We start from the raw sequence: 12663 nt of genomic DNA, 5'->3' as shown, positions 1-12663 counted from the left end.
TTGAGCAACCTGGTCTGGTGGGAGGTGTCCCTGCCCATGGCAGGGGTTGGACAAGATCATCTTTAAGGTCCCTTCCAACCCAAACCATTCTGTGATTCTATGATTCTATGACTAAGACTTGTTTTTTGCACTCAGCAAAGTGTGCTTTCAATGCTGTGCTGGCAAGAGGATGTGCACCGCTTTGTAGCTTTTCTATTTCCACTCCACAACAGGCTGCAATGCAGAGAAATACACAGTCTGAATGGCAGTGTGAGGCCAGGACAAATAGCAAGAAATGTGAGCTCTGCCTTACTTTATAGTATAGTCAAATATTATTATACTTATACTATAGTCAAATTCAGGTGCAACAATTTTAATTTATGGGATTTAAAGTTAGGCAGATGCTTATGCACTTCAATTGATCGGTATCTTTGGATATGACTGCCCTCCAGTTCAAAATAGCAGTGGCAACATGTAACCCTTTGAGCTGGGTTATTTGAAGCTGGTTTGTGCATTGGTGCTTCAGCTCTGTCATGTTTCTGGGTTTGATTTTTTTTTTAAAAGACATTATTTCTGTTAAATTGTTTTTAGAGTTACAGATCCTGTTATGTCATGAAGCAGACACAGTAATTTACCAGCTATTTGCCATGTCAGAAATATTTTCCTGAGCTTTAGGGAAGCTTTCCAGATGAAGAATGGTAAATGCTACAGCTCCTGTGGCAGTTTTTCAGACTCTTAAGAATCAAGTCAGATTTTATTTCTGATGAAAACATGATTGGGTCTATGTAGTGAATCTTTTGTATATTCTGTCTGTGCCAAAGCTCTTTAACTTGTTGTACCTTGCAACTGTACTCACCTGAGCAAGATTCTTCTGCATGAGTTCAAATACATGAGGAGGCTCCTTGGAGTCACCGAGAGTGACCAGTTGAGTGCTTACTGATGGGAAACAGGGTGGTAAGGGGGAGAACTAAGCTTTAATGCTATTCCGTACCACACTTATATAGATACTCAGTTTCACATGTAACGCTTTGGTGCATATATATCCCATATTTGCTAGCTGCAGTAAGTGTATTCCAAAATTTAGGAGCTCTTAGAATGTAATTGTTAATTCTGAAGACACTGGTCCACGTTTTTGAATCTTGCAGCCTTGCCTAATTCCTTTCAAAAGGAGGTCAAACCAAGCTGGTTATGTATTACTCTTCACTTATTTCAGTTGCAGATTTTCTTCTCCTTTTTCTCTCCCTCTATTTTTTTAATGGTATTTTGTTCAACCAGGAAAGATATTTTTTCCCCTCAGAGCAACAGTGTTCTTGTGTATAATTTTTTTGGTGCTGCGTAGTGTTGAGATGAAGCATGGTCTCTAATGCTGCTGGTTTATCAGGCTGTGGTACTGCACTGCAAGATTTTGTGTCTGCTTTGACAGTTCATCCAAGAAGACATTTTTCAGTAATGGGAAAAATAGAAGCTTTTCAGTCTCATTTGGACAACTTGATAAGAGATGATTGAACTCTTTCAGTTTCCAGGATAATTGCAGTGATGCCCTATGAAAGCATGTGTCACTCTTTGGGGAATGCGGAGAGTATAGGGGTGCCCAGTGTTGCTCTGGAATGGCACTGGTTTGAAAGCTGTGGTTCCACATCGTCTGAATTACAGGATGCTTTCCACCAGGGCATTTTAGTGACAGGTAAGAGGTAGAGGAGGTAGAATGTATATCCATTTCTTTAAAGCAGGCACTTCAAAATTCAGTAAAAACAAGCAATGTGCTTATGCTATCAGTGGTCAAATGCACCATGACAGCTGCCTCCTGGAGTGTTAGGAATCAAATACATTTCTGCAAGGGTCAATTGCTCGACAAGCATGGATGCTGGAGGTCCTCCTCAGGGAACCAACCAGCCCTGAGTCTTCTGAGGGTGCAGGCCATAACGGTGGGTGTGCATCATGGGTCCAGATCCTACCCATCACCTCCACAGGCTCCTTCCTCTGCTTCCTCACACCGTGTCAGCTCCCAGCACCCCTGAGGAGCTGAGCCGTCCCTCCTCCCTGCTGGATCTCTAAAACACATTAATGTGTCTCATATTTTGTATGACAGACCACCTGCAAAGGCTGAAACCACAGTAGGTGTGTTTGGGAAGTTAATTTCCAAAGGACGGTAGGATGCTTGATTAACTTTAAGATCCTGGTGAACAGGTGGGTTTTGCATGTTAGATATGCCTGTGCTTAACTAGGATATATAAAAGTCTTCTGACTAAACATGGCATGAATGGAGTATATCATAGTAATAGATGTTGGTTTCCTTTGATGTAGTTATGGTTAATAAAACGAAGTTTTTTTTGTGAGAAAAGCAAACATTTCTTGAAAAATGTTTTCTGTTAGATTTAGGAATCTTTCATCTTTGTACTGGCAAGAAGAGCATATCAAAAATAATTAACTCTGGCTAGCACTGCGCAAAGAATTAATGAACACCCCAAACATAATCAGAGTAACAAACAACAAATTAGCTCTTTGTTTAAAAGGCACTGCTAAGCTGTTACATTTGATTAAAAACTCATTCCCTGTCCCTCTGCAATAAAACAGAAAAAACAAACTGTAGCCCATGGCTGTAACAATTCCATGGTCTCCTTGTATTGGTTTTTGCATGTAATGGAAAAATGACTTAATTTTCTGTACTCATGTCTTCTCTGAAATGGGAAACATTTCAGAAAGTAGGAAAAGTATAATATTTACATTTACTTTTTTTTTCCTCTCTGACCACTGCTAAAATGAGAATGGTTTTGTGCAAACGATTATAAAATAAATAACAGTTGTGCAAGAGAAATATAATTGCACTGCGAAACAAATACGAAAGAAACTTTAAATCTGGTTATAGAATGGGAGCATCATTAGTTCTCACATACCTTCTCAGTCACAGCGACCAGCAATTTATAGGAAAGATTGACAGGAAAACAATCTACATACGTATTTTAAGTATTTGGGGCGATTGTTTACAACTAAAAGATTAAGAAGTTCTGCACAACATAGTTTGATCTTTAGTTGCAAATGTTGAATAAGCTGTTTTTTGAGAGCCACTAACTAATTGTCATTATAGCACTAAATATTTTCAGTATTTTGTAGTTCACGTCCTGTCTTTTCCTGTGTGATGGTGAATAATGCAGGAGGCAGAAGAATGATGGCAGTTGTCCTATGGGGGAAAGGTGTTATGTAGATTTTATCTATAGCCCTGCCAAGAAAGCTCCAATCCTTTGCAAATACGGTCTTTGGAACGCTTCCTCCTACCTCTAGAAGAGGCTCTGTTTCTAATGGGCAATCGCCCGTAAGTGTTACAATCACTGCCCTTAAAGTATTACTGATGTGACCGAACTTAATGCCATTTCATGGAAAGATACAGGGATGGGGTGTTAAGCAAAGTGCTTAATGAGGTGACTTGAATCAAAGCATGGAGGGTCAAGAACACTGTGGCATTTCCAAGTTAAGATAATTGTTGCAATTTTGAAATAAGACTAGTGCATTGTATGATTGTGTAGCTAAACTTTGTTAAAAGAAAATTCAGGAAATAAAAATGTAGGAATAGTACAGCTTTGCTGAAAAGTGATGTATCTGAGCTCCAAATGGTGAAATTTCGTATAGAACTGTTGGAGTCAAAACAGTTTTTGTAATTTACATTGGCAGAGAGTGTGACCTAAGCTGACTTAAAGCATTGGACTGTACAGACCAAGGACAATGCAATTATAGTAATTTGGAATACAAATTTCCCCGGCTTCAGCAGCAAGGAATGGACAACATAACAGCATCAACAACTATGATTTCTTAACTAGACCTTAAATCATTATAAGAAAATCAATGTCACCAAATCACAGTTAAATTTAGGAAATGGCTCTAGCTTAGCCTAAAGAAACAATAATTTGTTGCATTCCCATCCCTGAAGTTATATACCTTTGTGATACCATAATGTTATTCTGGTTTTGGCCATAACTCTTACAAGGATGTCCTTCACAGTAAGATTATCCACTCATGCGTCAGACCTGAGACACTTTTTTTCCCCCCCTAAATTAAATTAAAAGCTGCACATTCTTGTGCATCCTTATTTTTGTTCTCTGTGAATCATCGTGTTTTTCACTGGACATATCAGCTTAAGTCATCTGATTTGCTTGTCCTTCATGTCCAGAAATTTGCCAAAAAGAAATTAATCCAGATTAGTAATTTTGCAGCAATTAGAGATCTTATTTGAAAAGGTTTGAGTTGTCACCCAGCTAGATATATAAAGACAGGTGCTTAAGATACACTTGGTTCAAGAATGGAAGTTTTATCTTGTGTGTTCTGTGGTGTCTAGAAGTTTCTGCGTTATTTAAATTACTGAGTATGAGTCAGACCACCAATATCGACTGAATCCCAAAGTATCAGCCTATCAGCAACTAAGATCTCTTCTGAGCTAATGGTCTTGAGTAATCATTGCAAAATATTCTTGGCATATACCTTGCAATTAGAGCAACGAACCATAAGACTCACGCATCACTAGATAGGACAATTCTTTGAATTTGAATTTTGTGCCGAGATAATTTTTGTGTAATGAAACGGGAATGATTGCTTATCTATCAAGAGTCCCTAACCCTTAGAGCAAGCCTAAAAGGAAATGTAGTTGAAGTAAATGAAATCTTACCTGGCTCCTTGAAAAGAATGGTTGCTGCAGGCAATGCAGGCAGGGATGGTTGAGAGGTTCTGGCAAGCTGAGCCACTGCAACAGGCTTAGGCAATTGAACATCAGTTTTGTCTGGAGATCCACATCTGAAGAGTTGCTGTTCTAAATTGTAGCATTAGTCACTTATAGGATTCATTATTCTAATAAAATTATGTTGTTTTCCATTATCCTACGTGGCAGCTGCCTAAGCCCTGCAGAGCACGCCCATCGTCTGCCGGGCTGGCTGTACAACACCGCTCAGACGTGATGTCCTTCTGAGCCAGGGGTACACTTGGGCGTGTGGGAAATGACTCACTCACTCACTTGGCATTTAAAAAAGAAAAAAAAATAGTTCCCTCTTTAAAACAGACTTCATTTTCAGCATAAATTCATGTCCGACATAGACATTGCCTCAGCTTCATGTGTTAAAGATCTAAATTTTTTATTTAAGAGAAACTTATTCAAGGGGTTGAAAGAACTTGATTTCAGAGTCATGAAATGAACCCTCAAAACAAACACTGGTGTTTACTGTCTCGTCTTTTTCCTCATTTCAAAAATGCTATTTTTATGATAGTTGAAGCGTAAAGTTAGTTTGTATGCACTTGTGTTTTGTAGTGGTTGTTAAATTTGTATTTCAGTAATCAATTCTTGTAGCATACTGCAGCAGTAGGGAGGCAATGTTAAATCCCGTGGTTAACCTCAATGCCCAGTTTTGCCTAATGAGAATTTACAGTTACTGTGAAGACTTCACTGAAGAAACATGCTTTTAAAGTACGGAACTGAGAGCTTTGGGAAAAAGACCATTTAATTCAAATGGGGAGAAAGAGAGAAGTGCCAGCTGTGCCCATTTATTCCTTTTTCTTGTGCGCAGCATGTCCAAAATCTTGAAAGGATACAGAAGTTATATGGCTGTAAAATTTGGGCAAAAGTATCTGTTAAACTTGACTTCTTTGACTCATCTTGCACAAAAATAAATGGAAGTGCTTAGTTTTAGGTAACCATTCCAGAAATAGGATTATACTTTCTGGTGTGTAAAAGCATCGTCTATTGCTAAACCATAATTAAAGTTCTGTTTGAGGCACAGCCAGTGATTGTATTTTATCATCTCACAAGGAAATTAAGTCAGGTTTGGGTCCATGCAGCAGAAACATCAGTTTGAGGTACTGGTCTCTAAATGCTAAAGAGGCAGGGGGTGGTGGTGGCAAGGGGGAAGGGACCAGGAGAGAATTTGTTTCGTAATTTAGAAGTCTGTGGTGGTTGTATGAAAGTACAACCCCAGTTCTTACAAATTAGATTTCAAAGCATAATTGCAGCTCAAATATAAAAATTAATCAAGTATGTTATTACTTGTGAACAATTAAAGCATCATAAAATGGAAAACAAGTATGAAGGGAATATGCTTGTACATGCAATGCTGGGATTGCAAAGTGCTTAATTTGGTTAGACAAATGCATTGTAGATTAAAACTAGAAAAAACAGATCAAGTACTAGCAGAGATGTATTTGTTTCACTTTCACAGTAATTTAGTAATGTCTCTGAAGCATAATGGAGAACAGCATTTCCTGGTAACTTCTTATTGTCACAGGAAGGTGGGGGAAAAGAGGGATGTCAGGGAAAAACTACGTAGATTTGCATTTATGATTGCATAGTGTAGATATTGGACTATTCTGTGCTCTTTTATAGCTCATTGTATGCTTCCAGTTAAAATATTGACAGGTATGCTTTTGACTCTGATCGGTGAAAAACAGTAGTATTGTGATGGTGCTGTTACTGGTTTCATTGAGGGGTTTTCTAACCCATGTATTTTGTAGAACATTTCTAAAAACCCTCAACCTGTGCAGTGGCTGTATTAGAGTTAAATTTGTTAGAAAATATGCTGCTCTGAGTCATATTTTCATGACTTAAATAGGAATAATGCTCAAGCAAGCTGAGTTCAATCAGCGTACTCCTTAAAAATATAGAAAGTGCTTCGCGATGCTCCAAGTCGATGTTACCTGCATACTAACAGGAATGAATTATTTGGAAAAAAAACCAAACCAACCAAAAAGCCAAACCACACCTGCATGCTATGTTTTCTATGCTCTTAGTGGGACTTCATTTATTAATTTGAAAAACTAGACAGGGAGAGATGCTCCAGAAGTATGCATAATCTAAATATTAGTATTTCTAAGAGCAAGATTTGCTCTCTTCTGCAGAGTAAAAAAGAGGTATTAGAGAAATGACAGAAATAATTTTAAGAACAGTTTCCTTACCCCCACCTCCAGCTCCAGTTTGTTTTTTTCTTATTTTTTCTTATTGGTAGTGAAGATATAAAAGGAATATCCCTCTTACTCCTCTTACATTTTCACTGTACTTATGAATAGACCTTGGAGCAGGGATTCTAGTAGCCAATCAAAATCTATGTTTACATGGAGTATTGAATACATTGTGATTTACTTGCATGGACTTACTGACAGCGGATGTGGAGGGCTGTGGCTAAAAAGGTCAAGTGGTAGTGTTGCTCTTTCTTCCTTTCTTTTTCTCCTCTCCCCTCTCCTGGCTTTTTCCAGCCACTGCATGGGAGATACAAGACACCTACAGCATAAAAAAGCAAGCTGGGAAGTGGAGAGGTAGAAAGCAGAGGTGATAAAAGTGAAAGGACACTACATCAACACATTGGGACACATGCAGCATTGGTGCAGTTGGATTGAGACATAAATTTACAATTATTTTACAATGGAGTTTTGGAAGGCAAAATATTGTAGCAAACAACAGTGGATTTAAGGTAGCTGAATGCTGCAAAAAAGATCTGTAAGAGTATGAGGAAAGTACAAATCCAAGTTCTTCCCTCTGTGCTCCAGAAGCAGGGTTAAGCTCTGTTATAGTAAGGAGATCGACTGCCCAAGCTGCCTTTCTTCAGTAGCTGCCACAATAGCCACAAGTAAAACATTTACTGGTGTTCTTGAGGGTAGAATATTTCTTGTTTTTCTTTCCTGTGCCATACCTGCAAGTATTTCATGTGCTTCCTGCACCAGGTTCATTTACTAGGTCTCTGTGGATATGGTAGGATTTGACTTCAATTGTTTTGATTACAGATTGTTTTGCTTTTAGTATTTTAATCCTCTCTTTTACTGCATTACACAATGAAGTAGTATGTAGCTTTAGTTGCACATGAAAAGTATTTGCTGCTGCTACATTGATTAAATACATAACAGCAAGTATTGCAAATGTATCCACCTATTAATAATCCAGATTTAGAGCTTCTCTTCCAGCAGCCCACATCAGCTTGTGTTCGGCTTTAATAAAGCTGTCTCCAAAAAAGAGGAGGAAGGAAAGAAAAAGAGGCCAGTGGCTGCATCGTAACTGTAAGGTGGCTTTTTCAGCAGCATGTACATACACATCACAATATGACAAAGACTACAACCTGCAGCTCTGTCCCTTGTTTGCTCCAAGATCAGCTCTTTGATATGCTCAGCAAATCCCCCAGATCCCAGGAGGGTTCCTGGGCTGAGCAAGACAAGTAGGAGGAGGGAGACATGGATAAGAAATCACTGGGAAAAATAAAGTGAAGCACAGTCAGGGGAAAAAGAGGCATAGCTTTGAGGTAAACTTCCCCATGTTTTAATCTGTCATGTGTAGGTAAAGCTCTGTCTGTCAGTCTGTTTCTTTATACAGAAAGCCTATACTGTATGGTAATGTTCATCTAATTGTATTGACCTACTCCTCTATCCCAAGCCCTTTATTAGAACTTTTTAATACTAGTTTATCAGGATTTTTCCAGTCCCACTTCCAATCATCTTCTTATTAAGTCCTTTTATATAATATACATCTTGTATGTACAATTTTAGTGTGTGCCCAGGTTACTACTTTGGAAAATACCGGGTTGAAAAGGTCTCATCTCTTCTGGCAGTAGGAGGTGCAGAGGTGACAGAGACCTCAAATCAGAGCCACAAAACAACCTGTATTTTGAGCCTTATTTTTGTAATCCTGTTTTAATCTTAATCTAATGTTGTAATCTTATTTTTCTACTCCTTATCTGGACCTGAATAAATCAAAGTGATTGATATTTTTGACTGGAAAAATTTAAATGTTCTAGACAAGGTTTTTTTTGCTATATTGATTATTTTTTGTCAATTCTGACAAAGTCTGTTATGTCACTCTAAAATGTGTCATGTACCTCCCCAGGTAAATGAAAACCTCCTTGTTTTCTTGTTCAAGGAACAGTGCACTCTATTTAGGATAACTAATGGAGGAGCTGGCAAATAGGATTTATGGGTCAGTGGGAAAGCACAAGTCTTCAGAAGTAAGGCTACCATATTACTTTATAAAAGTTTTGCTGGTGTTGTGGGAGCTAATATACATAAAAATAACATGTAAAATATATTTTACTTTAATATCAGATGGACTTAAAGTGCAGTAATACGATCATGGTGTGTAATAATAAATATTATTTGTAATTTTTTTCCAGTTCTCTACTTTTCATCTGTGTTACAGTTGAAAATTGTGCATTGCCATTAAAATTCAGAGAATAAATACAGTGCTGATACAAATGAGATTACTGAAGAAAGCTTACGTAGGCAAATCATCATTCTTTGTTTATTCTCCTAGAAATTACTTCTGTTTTTTAAAGATGTCACAAGAATGCATTTAGAAAACTTGGAGTTCAGTCCAGGTACGTTACAGGAATGAATCACAAAGCTGAGCGATAGTTCGGTGAGGAGTCATATCCCCAGTCACGTAGGGAATTTTGATGTGGGCTCTAATAAGGCTTGTTTATCCACATATTTAAAATTGAAATGACTAACATTCACCTGTTCAAAAGAATATTTTTCTGGCTTTGTGCTATCTACATACTTATTCCTGAAATATCTTTTTAATGTGGCACTACATAATAAAATAGACTAAATGCTTTAAATTCTGAATTATTGAAAGCAAACTTGAATTTATATTGAATGCCTGATAGACTTCAGGGAATCCGTAATTTAGATGGCAACAGAACACACTGACTCCAGCTACAATAATAGATTATACTTGAAAAGGCAACAATTAAATACATGTAATAGAATGATTTTTGTTACTATGGGAACAGTTAAAGAAAGGTTTTTCAGCATTACAAACCACTATGTGTATACAGGAGAAATTATGTTCTTCTGAGTCAAAGAAGCTATGAAGGCTTTCCAAGGAAAAGACTAAATAACGCGAAATATTTGAAGCAAAAGCTTTAAAATATCTCTCTACAATATGTCGGTGTTTTTGTGTTCCCTCTTGCTGCTTTCTGCTCATTTTTCTGCCACTAATTTTTGGAGTTAGAGATTTTAATTTGTGTAGTAAAAAGTGCTTTGCAAAGAGGATTAGTGGATGAAAGAGCAATGTGGATGAATTATTTTTTTGAGGGGGACCGTTTACAGGAGATCTAAACCTATCTCATAAATCTTACTTAGATCAGGGCATCTGTACTGTACCTTCACGCTTTCTTTGGCACTTTCCTCTTTATTCTCTTAACCTGGAAATAATGAATGCACAAGCTAAAAGAGGAAGAAGTAGGGAAGATTTTCAGTTCTGTATTTCACAAAAGCTTAACTGCTTTCGGATAGGATTGCACAGTCACATTATGCATGTTCTACTTAATAATATTGCTAAGCCAGGTTTTAACCTTATCTTTTGTTGTTGTTGTTTAAACATTATCATCTGTACCTCAGTTTTTATTTACCTCAATAGTAAAAGAATGAATGCCAGACAGGGGGCATACTTGTAGCATTAAGTTTGCAGTAAGGCAGATATTAAATAAAAGCATTTAAAGCATCTTTTATACTATTTACTATCTAAATCAGAGGTTTTTTTATATCTGTGGAGGAAGCTTTAAAAGCTTAACCATCAGGAATGCTCAGTCCTGTACCGAAACTGGCACAGTCTGCAAGAGTTGGCAACATCTGAAATTTGGTCCCTTGGATTAAAGGAAGCTGTAGCTGAAGCCATTTAGCACACTTACTTTCATGATATGACAATTAATTTAGAAAGGAGAACACTCTTTGATTTCTTTTAGAGCAAATAAACTGGTAGATCGACTGTTATCAACTATTATTTAAGTATGTATTAAACAATGCTGTATTATTTCTTTGTATCTCTTTCAAACTCCAGATACGGGAATGTGTAACCCAGCAGTTACGTAAACTCCTAAATGTGTCAACTCATTTTGTGTGCCTGCTTGTAGAGTCAGAGTGCCTACCTTCCCGTGCAGAGTACCACACAGCTTGCTTGTTTTTAGTACTGAAGTAAGAGTACTGTACATTGAGAAACACATGTTATGGGGCAATCAGGATCTACACTTTTCATGGTTGCATGTGAGAATAAAGAAAGACTCTGTATTGTTGTGGAAAATGCTTCTGTATAGTTATTGAGAGACCCAGAACTGATGTGTGTGTGTGCAATCATGAGTGAGGGGAAAGTCTCTAGAGTTAGACTAATTTTTGCTTGTCTAGGACCTTTACTGTGCCTGGGTGTGCAGTTTTCCTCTACAAAGTAAGGATGTATTTTGTGTCTTGCAGCTACAGTGTTATATCTGAAATTTTCTGGATTCTTCATTATGGGGAAAGAAAACACCTCTCTCCAAACTTGCATTTCACATTCATCTGTATTCATTTAGTTAGATCATTTAATAACCTTAAATTTCTTAATCTAACTCCAAATTGCTGTCAAGAATGAACAAATAGAGAACTGCTAGGGTAAAATAATGCTGGGTACGATTGAGCTCAGTGGCCTTCTAAACTTCCCAAATATTCCCTGACCTTGGCATCCTCCTCCATAATGACTGATTTGGGGGCTGGGAAGTAAGTTGTGTTACAGGTGGTTTTGTGCTGATCTCTGTTAGTGGTCCTCTGCAAAATTCCCACCAAACACTGCTGCACAGGCCACATGCTCCAAATGTATATGCTATAGCTACCATGATGATTATGTGCTGCTTCATTACCATCCTGAGCCTGTTCAAAGCCGTAGTGAGAAGCTGATGAAATTGCCTTTAATGGGAATTGAGACAAATCTGTTGTGCTGCCTGCAGACAAATCACTAACAGAACTGAAATGAGTTTAGGGCTCAGGATTATCTGTTTGAAGTGCTTTCTTGTCTGAGCCTTTTTTCCCGTCGTCTGACCTGGTAATATAACTGATGGTCAGAGGACAGAGCAGCGAGGACCGGCCCTGCTCAGCCTGGTCATGCCGTGATCCATACACGGCTGGGAGGAATGGGCAGCTTTTCCTGATGTACTTCTTGGGCAGGAAAAAACCTTTCATGGCACTGACAGAAAGCAGGGGTTGTTTTTCTTCGCTGGTTGACAGCTGCTTCAAAGACAACCTCAGAACGTGTCAATAAAAGTAATAAAAGACAGAGAAGTCTAGCTTTAGAGCAGAAAAGATAATGTTTTTATCGCTTGATTTCCTCACTCGGATTGGAGCAAGCTAACTCATGCTTAGACATCGCTAAGGCTTCACACATGGAGTTACAGGTACTCCAGCGATTTGGGCAGTCAATATATCATACAATGATTTGTTTCTTTTTGATGAAGTAAAAACGCCCTTGCATCCATTATTCTTATAGGTGACATTGACCTGGTTGACCACACTTACCTGTTTCCTTAAATGACCTTTGTAAACTAAGTAAAGGGAAAAATGGATCTTTGAGAAAGCTTGCTTTTGTGCACTGTTTTTGCTAGCACTGGTTATGGAGGAAACAGGCTTCTTTAGAAAGTCTGGTAGAGTCATTCTTATGGGACCAGCTAATTAATTTGGGGTTTTTTTAATCTTGTCCTAAAAGTAGGTATCTATTATTTTCATATATGTGCTTATGTGCTAGTCAGGGTTACTTTTCTATGCTGCAGTTTGTTCAAAGTTAGCCTGACTTGGGTGAAGGGAGGAATTTTCCTTAATTCTGAACTGATTTTCCTTAGACACTGAACACTTCCTAAAATATTTACCAAATATATCCCTTATTAGTAAATAGTCAAAACTAACGGTAGAGATTATAAATGAGTTTACGTACTA

Source organism: Mesitornis unicolor, unplaced genomic scaffold (assembly GCF_000695765.1).
Source record: "Mesitornis unicolor isolate BGI_N332 unplaced genomic scaffold, ASM69576v1 scaffold3015, whole genome shotgun sequence".
NCBI lineage: Eukaryota > Metazoa > Chordata > Aves > Mesitornithiformes > Mesitornithidae > Mesitornis > Mesitornis unicolor.
The sequence above is the reverse complement of the archived record's forward strand: the minus strand, read 5'-3'. Positions refer to the sequence as shown.